Here is a 23,447-nt window from a genome sequence, read left to right on the forward strand (position 1 = left end):
CTCAGGAGTTGCCAACATGGTGCATGCAGAGGCCTTCCCTGGAGCCCATAGATCATGGGGAGGCAAACTAAGGCCCGGGGGCCAGATCTGGCCCAATCGCCTTCTAAATCCGGCCCGCAGATGCCCCCGGAATCAGCGTGTTTTTACATGAGTAGAATGTGTCCTTTTATTTAAAATGCATCTCTGGGTTATTTGTGGGCCTGTCTGGTGTTTTTACATGAGTAGAATGTGTCCTTTTACAGTGGTGCCCCGCAAGACGAATGCCTCGCAAGACGAAAAACTCGCTAGACGAAAGGGTTTTGCGGTTTTTGAGCTGCTTCGCAAGACGAATTTCCCTATGGGCTTGCTTTGCAAGATGAAAACGTCTTGCTTTTTTTGCAAGTTTGTTTCCTTTTTCTTAACACCGTTAATACAGTTGCGACTTGACTTTGAGGAGCAACTCATAGAACGCAGTGTGGTAGCCTTTTTTGAGGTTTTTGGTGATTTTTGAAGCTTTTCCAAAACTTTTCCAACACAGTGCTTCGCAAGATGAAAAATTCGCTAGACGAAAAAACTTGCGGAATGAATTAATTTCGTCTTGTGAGGCACCACTGTATTTAAAATGCATCTCTGGGTTATTTGTGGGGCATAGGAATTGGTTCATCCCCCCCCCACCTAAATATAGTCCGGCCCCCCACAAAGTCTGAGGGACAGTGGACCGGCCCCCTGCTGAAAAAGACTGCTGACCCCTGCCATAGATTCTTCTCTGCCCCACTTCTTTCTGAAATTAGGCTTGAAAGAAGCCTTCAGCTGTAGCCAATAGAACAGAGCGTACCAAGTGTTTGGTTGAGGGGTGTGTGCGTGCCCACAACAGTTTGTCCAGTTTGCAGATTTACCCACAGACCTCAAAAGATTGGTGACCCCCTGTATGTTACTGCACTGACTACCTACCATATGTCCAAAGAGCCCCACAGTAAATAGGACTCTGTGCTTCACTCTATTTGGTTTTTAAAGTTTTCCCTTTCTTCCTGATTTTGCAAAGTTTAAATTAGTACACCTGAGCTTTGTCTCATTTTGAAGGTTGCTGTCCTTTATGTTTGAGCGGCAGCAATATTTCATTTTGCTATGCATCATGCACAATTTCTTGTTACAAAGTATAGTTCAGAAGCCCGCCAGTTTCTGGGATTTAATCCAATTGTTTATTTGCTCTTTGGGGATCACTTAATACGTTGCAAGGGATTTCTCTCTGAAGTCTGTGTTTCTCTTTTGATGTTCACTTTGGAATTGCATCCGTGTCCTTGCAGAAATCCAATGTCCCGACTAATACAGAACAGATATGTGGGAAGTGGTGAAAATGAAAAATAAGCTGTTAATAGTGAAAGATGTAATAATACTTCATTGGCATTGGTGGAACTGTCCTGTTCTCTGCGACTTCTTCTGGGAAGACTATAAACTGATTCTCAAGACAGCTGCATAATATGTTTCAGTGTCTTTTTCAGATTTTATCTGTGCTCACTTTTTTTTAAAAAAGCAAACTTTAAAGATATGGGGACAGTAATTATTGTGTGAGATTTTTCAAGGCATGTGGCTGACAACAATGGGAAGCACCATATAGATCTTTAGCCTGATCTGGCACAGTTCAGAGATCTTCGTATGCAACAATGAGCACCCGGGGCAGAGGAAGGGGGGGCGGTGGGGGCGGTCCGCCCCAGGTGTCACCACTAAAGAAGGGGTGACAAAATGCCAGGTGGCACTCACTACGGGGCCTGCAGCCTGCCTGAGCCACACATCTCTCCTGGGAGTGACACGGTGGCTTGGGTGCCCGCAGGCTCCGTGCTGCCCCAGATGGTCTGCCCACCACCTCCCCCTCAGCTGTAGGGCGACTGAGTGGGAGGAGGGTATGGAGTTATCCAAACCCTAAGTCATCTGAAGGCAGCCCTGTATAGGTAAGTCTTTTAATGTTTAATGTTTTGTTATTATTTTTATACGTTGGAAGCTGCCTGGAGTGGCTGGGTCAACCAAAAAAGATGGGCGTGGTATTATTATTATTATTATTATTATTATTATTATTATTATTATTACTACTACTACTACTAATACTGCTATTATAATTATTTTTTCAGATGATCTTTATTAAATTTTTAGTTACATACTGTACATACACATACATTATATTTCACATTTGTTCTTGCTCTCTCGAGCTGACTTCCCTCCTTCCTTCTTCTGGCTTTTTTATGTCCTCTTTGACTTTTCGTATTGTCTTTGTCCATTTTCAATAAGATTGTTCTTCTTCATTTTTTCCATTAAATGTCTGTAAACAAATAAACCTTTCTATATATACACAAGTTCTTGTTGTCTGTCTATATTCATTTACAAATATTGTTCAAAAATAGTCCTAATATACATTTTTAATTCATTTTGATATTATTATCCAGTAAATTTCTTGTATTTTCCCGTTATGAGATATTATTTTAATTCTACTGGTTCCCTATTTCACATCATCTTCTCTCTATATAACATAATTTCCCCCCATTCTTTTTGATATGTTTCATCCCCCTGATGTCAAATTTTTACTGTTAATTTGGCTATTTTTGCAAACTCCATAACCTTGTACTGCCATTCTTCTATTGTAGGAAATTTTTGCTGTTTCCATACCTGAGCCAGCAATAACCTCGCCGCTGTTGTTGCGTATAAGAACAGTTTCTGGTCATTCTTGTCAATGTCTTCTCCCACCATTCCCAACAGGAAGGACTCTGTTTTTTTCAAAAACGTATACCTAAAAATCTTCTTTAATTTATTATATATATTTTCCCAATACGTTTTCACTATATCACAAGTCCACCACTACTACTATTAAATACAATGCCCCTATTTTCATCGGAGAAATGTTGGAAGGGATGGAACTGGAAGATGATATTGCAGTGCAGGGAGAGAGAGAGGTATGATTTTCTACCACTTATACAACAGGTGACAAACTTATTTTGCAGCAAATCCTCTGCATGTCTGCTCAGAACTAAGTCCCGGGAAAGTGGATATTGGATCGCAGCCCAAATTTCTTTATTTATTTCCTCAGCTTTCTTTGAAGTTTCAGAGCTGCTAACAGAGTCACTAAAAACATATTTAGATCATTTTTGCAGGGGCATGGGGGACGGTAAAGTAATACAAAAACACCAGCAGCTAAATAAAACCTCATCCATAGGATGTAAAAAGCATAGAATGCTTACAGCATCCTCAATAAATCAACAGCCGGGCTATGTTATAAATGCAGAAGCGTTGGCAAAAGAGATTAAAACAAGTCCGGCAAATATTTCATTGCAAAGCCTTTCTAAGAAGAAAAGTTTCCCCCATACAGTCCATGAGAGAAAGACCAGCCTTCCTTGGGAAGATTTTCCCAAGTTTACAGACTCCTCCCCCTTCCACAATTCAGCAAAAAAGCTACTTCTTTAACTCAGTCCTTGAATATATTGTTTTACCTACATCTTTAGCTCATAAACCATTCTTGTGTCCTTAGCGAGCTAATTTATATGTTAATACACAGCCAAAAGCTTTTGCAGCAGTATAAAATTGATCTTCTGATTATTAGGTCTCCCCCTTTTATTGCTCTGTTCTGCCAAATGTTATTTGCAAATAAAATTGGTTAATGCATCCTGCTCCAGACAGATAGATACATTTACCCCACGGCCTGCTAATAAGAGCTGTTTTTAAGCCAGCAACTTAAGGAAACCCATTTATACACACAGGAGAGGCATCGCTGCTTAGGCAAAGGATGTGCCTTCATTAAAATGAAAAATGGTTGGATGCCAGCTTAAAAGATGCTCTATAATGTTCACATTTTCCGTACTGTGACTTTAGACGGCTTCAGTAAGAGCTTTGGTATGACCTTTGATGCAAAATATAAAGTAAACTTAGTGAATTGAATATTTTTTTAAGGTTGCTGGTGTGGTGCAGTGTAGTGGTTAGAGAGTTGGGCTAGAACATTGGTGAGGAACCTACAGTCCATGGTGCTGACTAGACCCATATATGACAGGTGTAGGGCAGGTAAAGACATGACTGGGACAAAAAGTGGTTTGTAGGAAACTGCAACACCCTGTGCCCTCTGCAAGTCCCTACAATCAGCTAACCACTGGTGCTTGCAGACATCCATGTGTGGCACTATGAAGCCCCAATGATCAGCTGGTTGTTGGGGCTTCAAAGTGCCATGGAGACAAAATGGGTGTCACTGTGATATCAACGGTTTGGCAGCCCCACCCACCTGCCCTACTAGGCTCACGGGGTGGGGGATAAAGATTGAAATCTTCACTCAGTTGCAAAATTCACTTCGTACTTTCCAACATTTCGTCCTATTACATACATCATCATATTACTATTTCTAGGGCTGCCGTACGTTCAGATTTTCCTGGACATTACGGGGATTTCAAAGGTGGAACTGACATCCGGGGGGAATTGCCGATAGGCAGCACTTTGTCCTTGATGTTAGGCAAGTCAATTGAAAAATCAATGATTTGGGGGTCTTCGAAAAACCCCTCAACAATTCGTATCCCATAATCAAAACTTCCCTATACAGGGCTGCCTTCAGATGACTCAGGGATTGGATAACTGGATGAGTTTCTTGGTCAATCACACTCTCACACAAGTGTGTTGTGGGGATAAAGGGAGTGAGGGTACTACAGCAACAGCCCCCTGGAGCTCCTCAGAGGAAGGGCAGACTGTACAGCAGGGATGGAAACATCTGTGAAGTTCCAGATGTTGCTGGATTTCAGCTTCCCTCACCCCTGACAATTGGCCACGTTGAGCAGATGTTTATAGGACTGCACTGTAAGATAGCAAAATATTAAATGGTGGAGAGATTTCTTCTGGAACTCTGTCAGCTTTGAAACATATATATTCTGCATGGCGCTTCTCTCCATTCCCTGTTTATAGGTTGAGGTTTCAGTAATTTGCAATGACTCTGCTTGGCTGTTTTAATCTCCCATCACAATAGCATCATCAGGGGGCCTTTTATGGCCATGCAAGTTGGGCTATTGCAACCACTGCTATTGTTGTTTCCCCCGTTGTAATGGGTTTTGTCAAAGGGCTTAATTTCTAAATTTAAGCGAACATGCTTATGGCAGAACTAGGCAATCCTTCCAGATTCTGAAATGCTTTGCCATGCTAAAAATTCTCAGGACAATGGTGATATGCATGTATGCATGTATATCTTAACTGTAGATGATTCCTGATTCTTCTCTTGGGTTGCAAAACATATTGGCGGGGTGGCTATGTCATTTATTATTAGGCTCCCGATGTGCTTAGCATTACCAGGATACACTGGAAACATGTCTTCTCCTTCCAATTTTTTTTTTTTAATTCCTAATCAAAACAAACCCCAGAGGTTGAATGATAATTTCTAGAGCCCCAAAGCACCCCCCCAGCCCTGGTAAGATTCCTTATGGTGCTTTAGGGTTGACATTTAGGGATTTGGCTAAATCATACACTTCTCATTAATTTCTGAAGATATGAACCCAAGCCGCTGCCCCCCGTTGTTTAACACAACTATAAACATTACATTTTATAGATTTCATATATCTGGAGGTGCTTTTACAGCAGAGTAGATTGCAGTCCTGAGGCAATAAAGGCAAATGGCATTGTGGCAAAATAAGTCACACCAAGCTATTGGCATTGAGGCTAGAAGCACCTTCACTCTCCTTTTGCTGCAGTCTCTTCACACAGCAGGCCAGATCCTGCAACTGCCATTATCCCTGACTAGGGATGGGTGAATGTGTCAATTCTGGTTTCTTTACGCAAGCCCTAGACACCACACTTGACCTGTATCTACGCTTAAACCCACCAAGGCAGGAATCATTTTGGCATTATACCATTATTACAATAACTATTTAAAAGTGAAACCTGTTTTATTGTTTTCTATTGTTGGCTGAAAAGGTGTCTTCTAAAACTGCAAGATGTAGGGATGTAACTACATTTGCAATCAAGGGAAAACTCCAGACATTCTAGATTATTTATTCTGAGCGGGAGTTGCTTTGGCAAATGCCTGATTGTGATGGGACATAATCGTAATTGGTTGCTTTGTTCCTCAGTGCACAACACAAGGACATGAGAACATTTGATTAAATTAAAGGGCAGTAAATTTTCAAATGCTGCTTTGAGCTTCAGACAGCAACACTCCTGATACTTTCTATGATGAGAGGCTCCTGAGACCTGGCAGTGAAGCTGTGGCTTAAAGAAGTCGAGAATATTATAATAGCAAGAAAAGGCTGGTTGGCTGAAATTGTGCCTTAAATGGCTCAGGACTGCAATACCCCAAGGACTGCCTCGCCCCTTATGAACCAACCTGGACCCTGTGGTCATCATTGGAGGCCCTGTTTCGTGTGCCTCCTCCATAAGAGGTCCGGAGAGTGGCAACACAAGAACAGTTCTTTGCTGTGGTGGCTTCCCGTGTATGGAAATGCTCTCCCCAGGGAGGCTCGCCTGATTCCTTCATCGTGCACCTTTAGGTGTCAGGCAAAAACATTTCTCTTTAATCAGGCATTTGACTGATTAGCAGTCTATGACCTTTTCAATATGTATTGATTTGTTTCTGTTTTTATTATGTACAGTCGTACCTTGGATCCCGAATGCTGTGCGAGTCAAAGATTTTGGCTCCCTAACACCGCAAACCTGGAGGTGAGTGTTCCGGTTTGTGAACGTTTTAGGAACCCGAACGTCTGACGTGGATTCTGCAGATTCCGATTGGCTGCAGGAGTTTCCTGCAGCCAATTAGAAGCCACACCTTAGTTTCTGAACGTTTTGGAAGTCGAACAGAGTTCCAGAACGGATTCCATTCGACTTCCGGTGTAGCACTGTATTTTGTGTTCTTATTTTGTATTTTTCTGTTGTGAACAGCTTTGTGATCTTCAGATGAAGGGTGGTAAACCAATTTAATAAATATTAATAATAATTGTGAGGTGGGTGGCCCAGGACGTCCAAGTCCTGTCCCACTCCAGACCCCCGATCTCCTGCCTAGGTGGGTTGAGCTAGTGACATAGTTTAATTTTTACCCTTCTCTCAAAAACATGTTTTTGTTTTACTTTGGTGGCAGGGCGGCTAGGTGCACTGCCAAGTGCCAAGTGCATTACTGGCAGATCCCACTCTGGATTTGCTCATCCTATGTATATCAATCAGCACATGCAAATTTGTGGCATAGGCCTGTCCCCCAAGTCCTTTAAGAACTTGGCAACACTTTTGCAGATAGAGCTAGAGGCCAGCTGCCCATGCTCCCTTTTTTCTCCCCAAATCCATAGCACTGCTCTTTATTTATTGTCTCGATGTCCCACGTTCCTTCCAAGGGGCTCAATGGGGCATACCTGGCTCTCCACCCTCCCCATTTTATCCTCAACAATCCTGTGAGGTCGTTTAGGCTGAGAGACAGAGACTGACCCAAGGTCATTCACTCAGTCTGAGTGAGGATTCAAACCCTGGTCTCCCAGGTCCTAGTCTGACATTCTAACCTCTACACCACACTGGCTCCCAGATGGTAGTGGTAGCCATTGCCCTATTCATGCCAATGCCATTGTGGCTATTTCTATCTGCTGCTTTTGCAGCCAGGACTTCAAATTTGCCTTAGGATCTCTAAGAATGTATTGGGGTAGAAAGTGCTTGCAGCTGACCTCCTTCATCTGGAACGAGTTCAAGCGTCCAAACCCCCATCAACTCGATACAAATGACTGTAGGAGGTATTGGGAGAAAGACACCCAGCTCCAGTAAAGGTAGGGGGACTCTTAAATGTTAAAGCATTAAATGCTGAACATATACTTTGATTAATATCTCCCCTTCCCCAGTAATGAATCAGCAACACTTCCTCACTCCAACAGCAGCTGAGTGATGATGACAGCAGCCACTGATTTCATGAACGGACAAAGACTAAACTATTCCACTGCCTTGTTTGAAACCTGACGGTAATTTGAAGATGGAGATAAAACAGGCAATGGGCCAAAATATCCATTTGTGATGCCCCTGTGCACTAGCCTTGCCCAGCTATGGTACCATTTATATCCTTTTTTAAAAAATTCAAAATATTTAATGTGGCTGCTAAACTATCTTGCATGCACTTAATGAGGAAGCCCTGTGGTGGGCATGAAAGATGATAAAACGAGAAAGGTAACTTAAGGAGGTAATAGCAAGCTTTATTGGCTCTTTATAACTGGCAACGGACCTTAAAAGCTTCTAGGATAAAGAGGGGGAAACACATTTTTCAGAAGGATTCCAGTGTCTTCTCCTAAGATTCCGTTCTATCGATTAATCTGACGGTATGAATGAAGCTGTGATTGCCCCAACAGATGCTGCTATGACTACGAGACCTTAAGGCCTAAAATGTACACTGTCTATTTTGTGCAGAAAGTTTGGCATGTTTACAGCTAAAACTACCTCCAGCTGTGGATCTTTTATTTCTCTCTAAAAAAAACACCGCATACCCTGCATTTCACCACATTGGTGAGTCAATGCATCTTACAAAATAAAATTACAAGATTGAAAACAGGGCCTCGGATATTAATGAACCAAAGCAATAGAACAGCATTAGTGGCGCAAAGGTCTCCTGAAGTGAAACAGTTTTAACCAGGTGTCTGAAGCTCAGCAGGGGCAGTGCCTGTCTGGTTTTGTTTTGGTTTTAATTATATTTTATTGAAAATTTTCAGTAGAGAGGTAGAGTGAAAAGGGTGGTTTTCACTGCCTGATTGTTAATGGGAGGGAGTGCCATAGTTAGTTGGTTTTTGCAGGGGTCCCCAACCTTTCTAGGCTCGTGGGTATATTTGCAAATGGGAGAAACTGTTGTGGGCACCAAGAACACACTGCGACCACAACACTCACTCTCCCCTTGCCAGCATTTAGGCTTGGAATAAAGCTTTCTGTTGGCTGCAATGGAAGGCTTTGTTTAAGTTGAAGCAAGGAAACAGAGGCAAGGTAACCATCCAGAGAGCCAGCGTGGTGTAGTGGTTAAGAGGGGTGGACTCGTAATCTGGGGAACCGGGTTTGCATCTCCGCTCCTCCACATGCAGCTGCTGGATGACCTTGGGCCAGTCACGCATCTCTGAAGTCTCTCAGCCTCACTCACCTCAGAGTGTTTATTGTGGGGGAGGAAGGGAAAGGAGATGTTAGCCGCTTTGAGACTTCTTAAGGGGGGTGAAAGGCGGGATATCAAGTTCCAACTCCTCCTCCTCCTCCTCTTTCCTAGGGGCATTGGGGAAGGCTTTTGTGGTTGCATCTCTTCCCATGGCTGCCATGTTGCAACCAGTTTGGGGCTGTGCAGTTTCACCAGTGGGACTGTTGAGCTGCTCATCAGGCAGTCCTACAGGTCTTCCTGTGCTCCCCAAACATTGGTGCTGCCTCGTCTAGGGAAGCAGTAGTGTTGTTGGTGTTGGGAAGGTGCTCTGGGGCTCTACTCTAAATGCACCAAACATGCCATTACTGGTATCTATGGTGTGGTAAATTGAAAAGTCTTTGTCAATAAAACAGTATTGTAGACCAGTGATGCCACTGTGACACCCTTGGGTTTCAGTAGGAGCTAGGAAGATAGGACAATGGTGGTTTGGTGTGTTGACAACTATGCATAAACCAATATATCTGCAAAGGTATTTGCCTCTCAAGAAGAGATGGCATCATGACCCATCTTGTCACATAACACGATGGATAAATATAGTTGTTTTCAACAGGACATGTTGGAACTATTCATACAAGCTATTGGGTATCTGCGGAAGCTGGCTCCCCAAAGTGCTAATTAGAGCTGCTTGCAATGTCAAACAATTTCTGCAATAAGCCAGAGACAGACAGGAAGTTGTTGCTCGCTTCACTGATTACGAGTTACAACATCATATATTTTTTTAGAAATTAAAGGACTGGGTTGAGGCAGAACTCCAGATTTTTACAAAAAGTTTTGTTCTGTAAAATGTAGCATGATCATTCCAAAGTAAGAATGAAATGAACACACCTGCTCACCTGCTCTACACAGACATCCAATCACAGCTCGCCCCTATACACGAAGCCAAGCCAGAGCACAACTAAATGCAGCACAGCCATCTTCTCAGAAAAACTCTTCACAAGCTCAAGAGGTCAAGACACGAAAGCTTTAGCAACTAATCTACACTTAATGACCCACCCAGTGGTATTCAGAATATCACTCATGAAATCACTCAAGATATCCCTCAAGTAATTAAGGAACAAAAGAAGAAAAGGCACACTAATCTAGGAACTTCCTCTCTGCCTAGAACGTTGGAGGCTATACACCACACCCCTCAACAGTATTTATAGGAACTCAAACACCAGATTCTGCTCTGTTCCAGTAACAAGAAGCCGAAAACACCAGCCTGAAGATGACGAGTGAGACCTCGTCGAAACGTCGCCCAGACACCCCGACTCTTACACGGGAAGACACCCGAAGACACCAAAACCTGCACATCCAATGATTATGTCAATAAGCCAGAAACAGCCCAATTTTGCATCTTCATCCTGGATAGCTCAGCTGGTTAGAGCATGGTGCTGATAATGCCAAGGTTGCAAGTTCAATTCCCATATGGGAAAGCTGCATAGTCCTCTATTGCAAGGGGTTGGACTAGATGATCATCAGGGTCCCTTCCTACTCTACAATTCCATGATTCTAAAGATCCCTCACATATTATGAGCTGAATTAAATTTAATCCCTTGGCCTCAATGATGAGAACTGAAGGTGGACTTTCACCATCCCAAAGCATGAAGCTGAAGGAGCAATCAGGAGCAGCACAATTCCTTACAAGCCTGAATTGCAATGCTTGTGATCTATGGTGGGTCATGAATGGAGTAGGTCAGGGGTGGGGAACTCATGTCCCAGGGGCAAATGCAATCTTCTCTCTCCTGGCTGCATTCTCACATTTTCCTTGAGTACTTTTGCCTGCCTGGAATATGCCTGATAATGGACTCTGATAACGCCCCTTGCTTGCCTGGATGGAGGACAGAGACGGGGAGGCGAGAGTGTGTAGAAACTAGTCTACCACACAAAGGGAAAATACACATTTGTAGCTCTGCCTACCGCTGGCATCCCAGAAGGATGTGCAGAAGGCAATGCAGCCTTTGAACTGAAAAAGATTCCCTACTCCTTGTGTATATAGTCTAAAAGTTTGTGGCCATGTCTGTCTTATGTCTGAGTTCAGAAGGATCATCACAAAAAGGTTGGAAGAGGAATAGAGAAGAGTCTGGATGGAGATGAGTTTTACACTAGAGTTGGAGCGCTTCGGGCTCAAGGACTGACCGCAACCCTCCAGTCCTCTCTTTCTGGTCCATGGGACCCTCTGTAGCCACACCACTTTGTCCAGGCCACACCAGGCCTTCTTCACAGCCTCCTATAATTCCATCAACGATGTCTCTGAAAAATTTGACACATCACTTGGGAAGACAGGTGAACTAATGTTAGTGTACTGGAAGAAGCAAAGATCACCATGAAGCAATGATTCTTCAACATCAACTTTGTTGGACTGGTCATGATGCCTGATTATCGTCTTCCAAAGCAACTACTTATTCCAAACTTAAAACCCTCACCATGATCCGTTCCTGCCCAGAAACCTATGTCCCCACTGTGGAAGGACATGTGGATCCAGAATTGGCCTCCACAGTTACTTATGGACTCACTGTTAAAACCGTGTTCATGGAAGACAATCTTACTTGGCTATGAGGGATCGCCAAAGAAAAAGGAGACATAGCCTCCTTGATTTCTTTTGGCCTGGCTGGAATGTATCCTTGAATTCTGATAATGCCTCTTGCTTGCCTGAATGGGGGACAGAGAGGGTGTAAAAAGGGGGAGGAACTACAACCATTGCTGTGCTCACTTTTACCTCAGGCCCCATCCTCTACTGGCATATGGTCCCTAAGGGAATGTGGCCCTTGTTTTAAGCAATCCATGGTTCCTTGTGCACTTGGCAAAATCCAGCCCCATTGACATGACTGCGGTTGAGAAAGGATTGTGCCTGCTGCCGTCCTCCAGGACCTCCACACAATAATTGACATGCCTGAGAAAGGCATACATTATGTCCAAACTGTGCAGTGGGGGAGGGACTCAAGGTTGCGCACTTCTGATCATTCGCTGAGTGCAAGCATTTCTGCTAGCCAGTTCCCCTTCTCCTCCTCTTGCTCACTGTTCTGGGGGTTCTTCCGACACTCCAGAGTGGATTTAAGGGAAGGGGGACACATGAGGGGAGGAGAGAAAGCCCAATGGCATTAGCGGGAGCCGTTGCACTGGCTTCCACTGGCACGGTGGGTTAGTTGAAACTGGACCATAATCTGTATCCTGGGGATGCACAGCCTCTGTGTGGACATCAGAGACAGGACCAGGAAGTACCATTTCAAGCCGTCTCTCCCCCACCCCCATCCATTGTACACACCATGTTCTGTGCACATGCTGTGTTTTAAGACACTGAGCAGCTGTTTGGTTTGATAATGGCTGTGTAAAATCATGTAGTAATTGCTTTTTTTTGTTCTTTTGACATTGCTGTGGTACAAGATCGCTCATAAGAAACAAAACCTCCCTGCTCAGCTGAGGCTACTGCTGTTTCCCTCCCCCCCTCCCTTTAGCGTCCCCATTTAGAGCAGAAGAAAAACAGAGACATCTGCAACTCTTGAAGGATCAAAGGCGAGGAAGAGGATTGAAGGTATATGAGAAGTATAAATTTCACCTTTTTGTTTTATCCTGTGCTAATTAAGGGCTGGGGATCCAAGCCTCGTCTGGTGCCATGAAAGGCTCTTACGTGTGTAACTAGGATACATGCTACTGCGTGATTATACATATATCAAATTGGGGTGGGGAATTTATTCTTTGGTGATTAATGCTGTTATCTGTAGAATGCACGGTCGACAAATCTGGTGCAGACGGCCTATTACTCAAAATATGACTTCGTTCAACTAAGAAGGTGCTGTGAAACATGAAACAGTTTCCTGCAGTGGTGCCATCAGGTGTAGGATTCTGGGGCACAAGCTGACTAGAATGAGCAGGAAGGTGCCCCCCCAATGCATTGGGGTGGCATACTACATTTTGAAATAAGTGGAAGCTGTAAGAACATAAGGTATAGTCTAAAATTATGTAAAAATGCCCCTGGTTTCAAAGAGCACCATCAAGCAGCTGCCCAAACTATGCTTTGGAAGAAATGAAACTCACACTTCTTCTTACAATAGAGATTATCTCAGAAAGAAAAGGGGGGGATGCATGAAATGGCCCGTATTGGCTGTACAGTCGTACCTTGGTTGTTGAACGGAATCCATTCCAGAATCTGTTCAACTTCTGAAAACGTTCAGAAACCAAGGCAAGGCTTCCAATTGGCTCCAGGAGCTTCAGGCACTCAATCGGAAGCCACGGAAGCTGTGTCAGACGTTTGGCTTCCAAAGAACATTCACAAACCGGAACACTCAATTCCAGGTTTGTGGCGTTCAGGAGCCAAAACGGATAAGTACCAAGGCGTTTGACAACTAAGGTGTGACTCTACATGTTATTTGACTTATGCTGGTGAAAGTAAAGATCAGGCATGGATGTGATCTGTGTAGAAAAGTATGGCTAAGTATGAATCTTTAATTCAGTGGCTTTCTGGTTACACAGTTAGAGTTTTGAGGAGGGAGCGTTAAGTAGTATGCCAGACCCCTCTAATCCCTGGATCCAGCAAGTGTTAACAGCTAATCAAGACTTCTAATTCCTGGAATAGTCAAGCTAGTTTACCGGTGAGGTAATGGGGAATTAAGGGGCTCTGTGTGAGATGAAGAATGGGTGGGGCCCCCTCCCTTAACAGACAAAGTCTGTTTTCTCCAAAGTTGGAGAAAAGAGTTGCAGTGATGTAGGACAGATGTAAAACAGCAAGCTGGGAGAAGGCAGAGAGACAGAGCAATGTTTGATGTCTGTTTGAATCCAAGGCTGCAGCTATGGGAGAAATAAGATGCATTTGGGGTGTTGATGTTTGTGAACCCCTCCATCGTAGGCTCAGGTTTTATATGTGTGTAAATAAGCCATATATCATAAAGACACCACAGTCTCTGCTGTGCCTCATTCCAAAATGGAGCATGAACTCTGGAATCTCATATCACTTGGAAACTGGAGTGGTGTCAGATACTAAAATCCACATGTCCCCCACCCAGCTGGTTGGCTACATCAATAAAGCTGCAATTCTATGCACGTTTACCTGGGAGCAAGCCTCATAGAACTCAATAGGAATTACTTCCAAATAGCTTTTCTGCTGCAAATGTGTTTTCTGCATATGAGCACAATGAACACTGTAACTTTCGAAAGGCCCATGTGCATCTATAAATATACTTGTATTAAGATACGAATAGCATACTCTTGAATAGGAAATATACACCTGTAAAACACAGCCCAGTTTCTGATGCAAATTAACGTCTCTCCCCTTTGAATGTTGCCACCATATCTGTGGTTTGGCAAGCACACTGCAAACATATTTGCCATCTAAACTGAGTGTCCATGAAGTGTCTCTAGTATAAAAGGGAAGAGATGGTATAGAAATCTGAGAGAAGATCCCTTGTTCCTCCAGGCTGAGTTGGATTACTGAGATGTCATATGTGGGCCTGCTATTACAGACTGTTAACTAACCTGCACTTAGTTCAAAATATGACTGTCAGGCTGTTGTCAGGATCATATTTCACCTGTGCTGAATCAGCTTTATTAGCTCCCAGTCTGTTTTCAATTCAAACTACTGTGCTGATCTTACGATGTCTTGGATTCCTGAATGCCTCTGGGATGATTTTCACCTGCATCAGTCTGTTTGTCCAAAGATCATTATGTGAGGCTTTCATCCAGGTGCCTCCACCTTCTAAATTAAGTCTGCTAGTAATCCTAGAGAGAGAGTTTGGGGCTGTGGCACTTCACTTTTGAAATGCTTTTCCCAGGGAGGCCCACCTGGCACTAACGTTGTCATTTGGTACCAGGTAGGCAGAGCCAGAGACAAAAGTGTTCTGAATTAACCAAAGAGGCATTAAGACTACTCTACTGCCATTTTCACCATGGCTTCTGAGATTAGAATTCTCAGAATCCCCACTGGGATTGACAGGGCTGCTCTCAAATAAATACACAGTGGTGGTGTTGTTTTTAAAAAGTGCAACATACCAATACAGACAACCATTTTGGAAAGCAAGTGAAAACAATTCCTTTCTGACTGTAGCATGCCAGAGAGAAAGAGAAGTGTAACAATTTGTGCTCCTACAGCTGTAGGAAATGCTTGAACCTCAAACCTAGGAAAATGTTTTTTTTAAAAAAACAACAACATCAATTTATTTTAAATCAAATAAAATATTGTCCCTTTCGGTTATTTTGAAACTGCACTGAAGTAGGGAGAAAAACTAAAACAATAATAATGAGGTGGAGAAACAAGCAGGAAGGGACTCTGATAGGATGGGGAAATGGGGCTTCATAAGGAGGCATAAGGAGTGGCATACTACTACTACTACTAATAATAATATTATAATAATTTTTATTTATACCCCACCCTCCGCAGCCAATGCCAGGCTTAGGGCGGCTAACAAGCAATAATAAAAACAAGTTGAATGAATACAACTTAAAAACAAGATTAAAATACAACATTAAAATATTGAAACATTAAAATATTAAAATGTAGCCTCATTGCAGGAGAAGGAAAAGAAAAAAGAAAATGGGGGGGGGAGGGAATCAAATTGGCTCCAAGCCAAAGGCCAGGCGGAACAACTCTGTCTTACAGGCCCTGCAGAAAGAAATCAGATCCTGCAGGGCCCTGGTCTCATGAGACAGAGCGTTCCACCAGGCTGGAGCCAGTGTTGAAAAGGCCCTGGCTCTGGTTGAAGCTAATCTAACTTCCTTAGGGCCCGGGACCACTAGGGTGTTGCTATTTATGGACCTTGAGGCTCTCCGTGGGGCATACCGGGAGAGGCGGTCCCGTAGGTACAAGGGTCCTAGGCCATGAAGGGCTTTAAAGGTCAAAAGCAGCACCTTAAATCTGACCCTGTACTCCACCGGGAGCCAGTGCAGCTGGAAAAGCACTGGGTGAATATGCTCCCATGGCAGAGATTCCGTGAGGAGCCTTGCTGCTGCATTCTGCACCCGCTGGAGTTTCTGGGACAGCTTGTGGGCCCTATGTGGCCTTCAGAACTCAAGTTGCCCACCGATGAAGCAGGTATCACTCTGGAAGGTGCACCAATTGGCTGGCTCAGAAGCACCTTTATATTTTCATGCTTGGTCATATGTCTGCACTACCCCACCCAATTCTCAGTATACAGCCTGCAGCAGGTGTTACAAGATAGTGCAAATCTCCTGCACAGTGCATGGTGGCAGCAGAAAGGGAAACCCCCTTTCCCTCCCCTTTAGATCTTCCTCCTTACATTGTCTCAACGTGTTTACGGCTCATCTTGAGGACATCTTTTGTAGACATGCCCTCCAGTCTGGCCTTTACATTTGCTGGGGTGAAGGACAAGGCCAACATGGCACCAAGATGCAGGTCTCCATCTCATGATGTTCCACTCAGCCTTTCTGATGATGTAGGACATGGGTAGGCAAACTAAGGCCCGGGGGCCTGATCCGGTCCAATCGCCTTCTAAATCCGGCCCATGGACAGTCCAGGAATCAGCGTGTTTTTACATGAGTAGAATGTGTCCTTTTACTTAAAATGCATCTCTGGGTTATTTGTGGGGCATAGGAATTGGTTCATTTCCCCTCAAAAAATATAGTCCAGCCCCCCACAAGGTCTGAGGGACAGTGGACCGGCCCCCTGCTGAAAAAGTTTGCTTACCCCTGATGTAGGATTATTGAAGTCATATTGGAGTTTTGAATGCCAGCAGGGAAAAATATCCTTCCACAATTGATCTTTATTTGCAAAAGAAGTTAGTGCTATACAGTATTTCACCTTGAATTTAACCAGTGGTATAAAGTTATTTTTATTTGAAGCAAGCCCAGTGCAGATCAGTGGAGGAGAGATTAAACAGCTGAAATAATCTGATACTCTTTTCAGCATGCAATTGGCAAAGCTCTTTTGCTTTGATTTTAATCTAAGCCTATACAGACCTATATTAAAACACAGGCATTAAATCAGCAAGCAGTTCAGAATTTGTGACTACGGCAAATATATTTACAAAAAAAAGAGTACAGCATTAGACATCACCATTAATAGCGGCAGTGAACATTTTATAGTAGTCATATAGAACCACCATTCTCCTTTCTCAACCTTCACTCTATATTAACTGGACAGCTTACTCAGGCTTTGCTTCTCTGAATGTTTAAGGCATGTGAGCTTTAGCACTCTGTGGACTCGGAACAGCTGTGGTGTGGTTTAATAGCTGCCCCACAGATACAAATCCCATTGACCTCAATAAAGTGAAACTTAAAGTCAAAGTTAACCATTAAATGCTATGGATCGAGCTGGTGCCACAAAAGTGTGTTTTTCGATGCATTTCTAGATTCTTAGCCTCAGCCCTTCCTTAAAGTTTCTTGAGTTGCAATCCCTAAGCACATTACTCAGAAGTAACAGAACACAGTGGGGGACTGAACACGCAGAGCACTGCACTGCTAGGCTGTGATTTTATGCACCTTTTTCTGCGGTAAGATCTGCTGAATGAAGTGAGACTTGACTTCCGAGTAAGCATGCATCATATTGCATTGTTTCTTTTTCTCTGGTTAGCTAAGCCTTATATCTAGGCTCCCTGGTTTCCAACATCCTCAGGTGTGTTGTTGTGTACAGTGTCTTTTCTCTCAGATAATTCTCCACATCTTTTCTAATCGCTCATCAGCTTCTCTCTCATCTGAAAAAAAAATGCAAGCAACTAAATAAACGAATTAGCAGATGCCCTAACAATTTAAACATCTTCCTAGGGTGCTTCTAAACACAACAACTTTTAATTTTTATTGATGGCAATCCTTATGAACCTGTTGATGGTGCCTGATTTCGAATATACAAAAGCCACAGACAGTTGCAGACTTTGTTACCTTAGATTAGAATGACATCGCTGGGTTTAAGATTTGTTTATGGTCTGTGTGTGCATGTGAATACACTGGGGAAGAACGTTTAATCTTTACTGAAAAATATACTGATGAAAACATTCACTCCTGGTCAACGGAAAGAAAGAAAAGATTTCAAAGCAAGATCGTTGCCCTCCTCTAATATTGCATGCTTTTATTCTGGGCAAAAAGTATAAGCGATAATTCACCATAGAAGGCAATGGCCGAGGTCTTGTTTATACACTGTAGCTTTGATGTTGCTTGTGACAGTTTGTAAGGCTTGTGCTGTTGTTAATATCTGCTCAACCCCACTTAAAATTGCAGCCAGTGTATAAGCAAAGCCACTGCTTACACCGTGGTGGTCCTTGACAGAACAAAAGCAGATCATACCAGACATGCTTAATCTCTGACAAACTAATTGGCTTAGTAAAGATGTTGTCTTCTTGCATTATATCTTGGGTTTTCCACCATGCTCATCCACATTATTATAATGCTTTCGAATCGTTGATTTCAAGAAACTGCTATAAGATTTGTGGCCCATTGGTGGGAAAGGTAAATGGCTTGAAATCAAATTAGAAAGTGTTATCCAATTACATTCCACTAGGCCCGTCTGAGTCAGTGCTAGGATTGCTTTTGTTCAGTGGTTTGGTTTTTTTTAATCAGCGATTTAGATTGCACTTGCCATAAAACTTTGGTATTGCAAAATAAAGAGATGCTTAAAACAGACTGAGATCAGAGCTAAACACTGTTAAATGATTTCAGTAAATGGGTGAGCTGGGCAGCTCGCAGCAAAATGAAATTTCCACGCGAACTCTGACTTGTTGTATACAAAAATAAAAGCATGTATGTTTTAGGTGATGATAACTGCCCGAGAAGCAGCATTTTCAAATTATCAAAAGGAGCAGTGCTCAAGCTATTTTTTTGTCACTAGTAAAATTGGAAAACCTTGTTAAAAGCTATTGACAAGCTGAAAATAGTTTCTTCTACCCAAATAATCACGTGGCTAAAGGAAAAATCCAATAGGATTTCCAGGCTAAAGGAACTGAATGTGTTTTGCCTAGAGAAAAGAGAATGTGTGCTTTAGTGCTGATGGTGGAATGAGGGGCATGGGCAGAATATGCGGGCCAATATTTCAGGATTTGAAATAATGCATTTTTAAAAAGGATCCCAGGAAGAAGAGGGAGGAAACACTGGTTAATTTAACCTGATCACAAGGAATGAGACAAGGAATGGTTTAAGGCAGGTAAAGGTAAAGGTATCCCTGACCATTAGGTCCAGTCACAGACGACTCTGGGGTTGCAGCACTCATCACACTTTACTGGCCAAGGGAGCCGGCATACAGCTTCCGGGTCATGTGGCCAGCATGACTGAGCCGCTTCTGGTGAACCAGAGCAGCGCACAGAAACACATTTACCTTCCCGCTGGAGTGGTACCTATTTATCTACTTGCACTTTGACATGCTTTCAAACTACTAGGTTGGCAGGAGAAGGGACCAAGCAATGGGAGCTCACCTTGTCGCAGGGATTCAAACCGCCGACCTTCTGATTGGCAAGTCCTAGGCTCTGTGGTTTAACCCACAGCGCCACCTGTGTGGCAGGTAGGCTAGTTTAAATTACAGGTAAGAAGACCTTTGGGGACTTTAAGAGCAGTTTAAATTATCATTTAAAATTTAAAAAGAGCAGTGCAGCAATTTAACACACTGTTTAGGAGTGTGATGGGATCTAGTTCCTGATAGGTTTGAGGAAAATATTGAAGGTAGATTCCACTAGTCCTGTGACCTATATAAACAAAAAATTCTGGTACACGTACTCCCATAGATCTCCTGGTTGGGATGAAAGGGACTTCCGAGTAGTTGCACCCAGATTGTGGAACACATTGCCCTCTGAAGTGCAGCCAGCCATCTCTTGAAAGAATAATCTAGAGGACTGCATTTAACCCTAGGCCTAAGGTTCATCACTCCTTGTATGTGGGGAAATCTGGCGGAATTTGGAGCATGGCAAGAGATGAGTGGGGCTCAGTTAAAACGATAGTCTCTTGTGAATTAATCTCAAATGCTACACCCAGTTTAGTAAACAATTTGACCTTACACTGGATCCTTGTGCTCTTTTCAACATTTGTAAATTACTTCTGGTTCACCTACCCTTTTCCCAGAAGACATCATCATATGGTATGTCATTTCCTCATTCTTCTTTGAGTTTCTATGCATCTCAGTACTTTGTTCTTGCTCATGGAATTAATTATGTGAATCTTTCCATGTCTTCTTTACTTGACACCTACCTCAGGTTACACTTCAGAGCAGGAAGCACTTTTGCTTTCAGCAGGAGACTGGCAGCACTAATCCTATACATGTTGACTCAAAATAAGGTCTCACTAAGCTGAATGGAGTTTACTTGTGACTTCAGTATAGAGCTCCAGGAACACAAGGGACGAAGGACATTTGATCCAATGTCATAAAGAGACAAGAAAGAAGTAGACCGGTGTGACTAACCAGTAATCTCTAGATCAGTGTTTCCCAATCTTGCACCTCCAGCTGTTTTCAGACTACAATTCTCATCATCCTTGACCACTGGTATTGCTAGCTAGAGATGATGGGAATTGTAGTCCAAAAACATCTGGAGACCCAAGTTTGAAAAATACTGATGTTGCTGGTCTAAGACTCCCATTATCTGTGACTACTGGAAATGCTGGTGGGAGCTGGATTCCAACACCATCCAGAGGGCCAATGGTTAGCTACTCCTGAAGCAGACCAAGACCACGCCAGAGGGCAATATATTACAGTGAGCAGCAGCCCACTGCAGCTAGTACCATCTGCCAGTTGTTGTGAAGTTATAATACGTTTTGTAGCTTCTTCCTCTGAACTGTAGTGGGTCAGGACTTGGGAAGCATAACTGTCAATCACATATAGTTGTTTCTGGGCTGAACAGCTGGTGAACTATTCCATGTTTGTCAAGGTTGTTCATACTGTCTGCGTAGTTACAGGAATATGTGCTTCACTGAATTGAGGTAATAGTGTTTCAAATTTAGTCAGTTTCTCTCAATATTTTATATCAAATTTCTACTCATGTCAACAAGCGGAGTACTGATGCCTTGATTTTGAACAGGAACTATTTTATACATTCTGCTACATAGTTACGGCATTGAATAGCAGTTGTTTTGTAAAACTGTATTTATTTTTGTACTTGTCAAACATACTAGAGATGTTAATGATTTTCTCATTATTCAGTTAATCTCACATTATATTCTGGTCAAATTACTTATTTTGATGGCTGGTGCCATGCTATTTTTATTGTATTTATTTGTATATTTTAAACTGATTTTATATATGTATATAGTTTTAATTTCATCAATATTTAATTGTTTTTAATGATTGTTTTTTCTGTGTTTTTACTAATTCTAGGTTTTATCTGGAAGATGCCTTGAGCCCCAACCGGGAAAAAGGTAGGGTATAGATAAGAATATAACAATAATAAATATTACTATGATTATTTAATGTAATAAGGTGATATAAAATAAGCAGAGTTCCAGATGCTTTCTACAAGTGCAAAGATGGTTTAAAAAGAACAGGAAAACTCTAATAACTATTTCCAGAGGGCTAGCTGTGTAAGTTTCTTGCACCAACAACAATCAGAGACTCTTGTGGCACCTTAAAAGACTAGTCTTGATAGTTCCTAAATAAATAAATAAATAAATAAATGAATGAATGAATGAATGAATGAATGCAGTTGGTTTCATAATCCCACTGATTACAGTATGACTGATTTCACTTATGAATAGCTTCCTAGGAAATATCCTGAAGTGATTAACAATTAAAAACATATATAAATTCAATCTCAAGTCGATTGCAGTTAAAAACCAGGATAAAAACCTGTACTTATTTAAAAGGCTTGTGGGAAGGTCTTCATCAGGCACTGAAATATAATACAGACTGCACCTGTCTGATAGGTAACAAGACAGAGTCCCAAAGAGCACACTAAAAGTCCAATTCCAACACAGTGTGCAACAGACCTGTTGATGCCCCTTTCCTAGAAACTTTTGAGCCACAAACATTTGCTCTGCAAAGCACAAACAGAGGTACTACTCTTCGGTCTGCTTCACAAGTAGCCAAATTCTTACACAAAAGGCACGTGTGCCACACAGTGGGAAGCCAGGTCTGTGTGCCATATGACAAGTGTGAAAGGCTATCAAACGTGACGATGTGCATTCAAATCCCTGCAGGGACGGTATAAATTCATCTAGGAATTTCATCACATCTGAGGAGCCCCATAACTTCTGGGGCAGGAACCTACTGGGAACTATTAAGGCCTCGGTCCTTGGGAAAAGAAAGGAGATTCTCCCCAGGTTCTACTGTATGGACTGGCCCAGAAAAGAGGACCAAAGTTGTATAATTCAGGTCAAATTCTCGCACAAGGTTCAGCTACTCTTCACATCTCTGACCAGCTTCTATTCAAGCTAGTCACTGTAAGACTCTAAGACCTGATGCCTCAGTTTGCTTTTACCCTCTTCTCTCCCCATCCCCCTTTCGTATCGTGTCTTGTAGAGCAGAGACATCACCTTGCCAACAAAGGCCCGTATAGTCAAAGCTATGGTTTTCCCAGTAGTGATGTATGGAAGTGAGAGCTGGACCATAAAGAAGGCTGATCGCCAAAGAATTGATGCTTTTGAATTATGGTGCTGGAGGAGACTCTTGAGAGTCCCATGGACTGCAAGAAGATCAAACCTATCCATTCTGAAGGAAATCAGCCCTGAGTGCTCACTGGAAGGACAGATCGTGAAGCTGAGGCTCCAATACTTTGGCCACCTCATGAGAAGAGAAGACTCCCTGGAAAAGCCCCTGATGTTGGGAAAGATTGAGGGCACAAGGAGAAGGGGACGACAGAGGACGAGATGGTTGGACAGTGTTCTTGAAGCTACCAGCATGAGTTTGACCAAACTGTGGGAGGCAGTGGAAGACAGGAGTGCCTGGCATGCTCTGGTCCATGGGGTCACGAAGAGTCGGACATGACTAAATGACTAAACAACAACAACAACACCACAGTGCAAGCCTACCAACTGTTTTCTTTGTTATTAGTAAGATTGTAAGAATAGCACTACTGCATCTGGCCAGTAGTTCACCTAGTCCAGCATCCTGTTCTTACAGCAGCCAACCAGATGCCTATGCAAGCAGGATCTTAGTGCAACAGCCTTCTCCTCTGTTGTGGTTTCTAGCACCTGATGTTCAGAAGTATGCTGCCTCCAACAGTGGTGGTAGAACATGCCCACCATGTCTAGTAGTCATCAATATGAATATCCTTCATAAATTTGTCTATCCCTCTTTTAAAGGCTTCCAGGTTTGTGGTCATCACTGCCACCATTTTGTTATCCTGTGTAAGTCTCTTTTGGGAGCCCATTCAGCTGAAGAGCAATGAAAAACGCTTTAAATAAATCCTGCTCTATTCAATGGGAATAAAGTAATATTTTAAAACATTAATAAATCACCTTACCTATTCTACAAAAGTTGGAGATGTCAGAGATTGAACCTAGG

The sequence above is a fragment of the Podarcis vaucheri genome, assembly GCF_965113315.1.
Source record: "Podarcis vaucheri genome assembly, chromosome: 10".
Lineage (NCBI taxonomy): Eukaryota > Metazoa > Chordata > Lepidosauria > Squamata > Lacertidae > Podarcis > Podarcis vaucheri.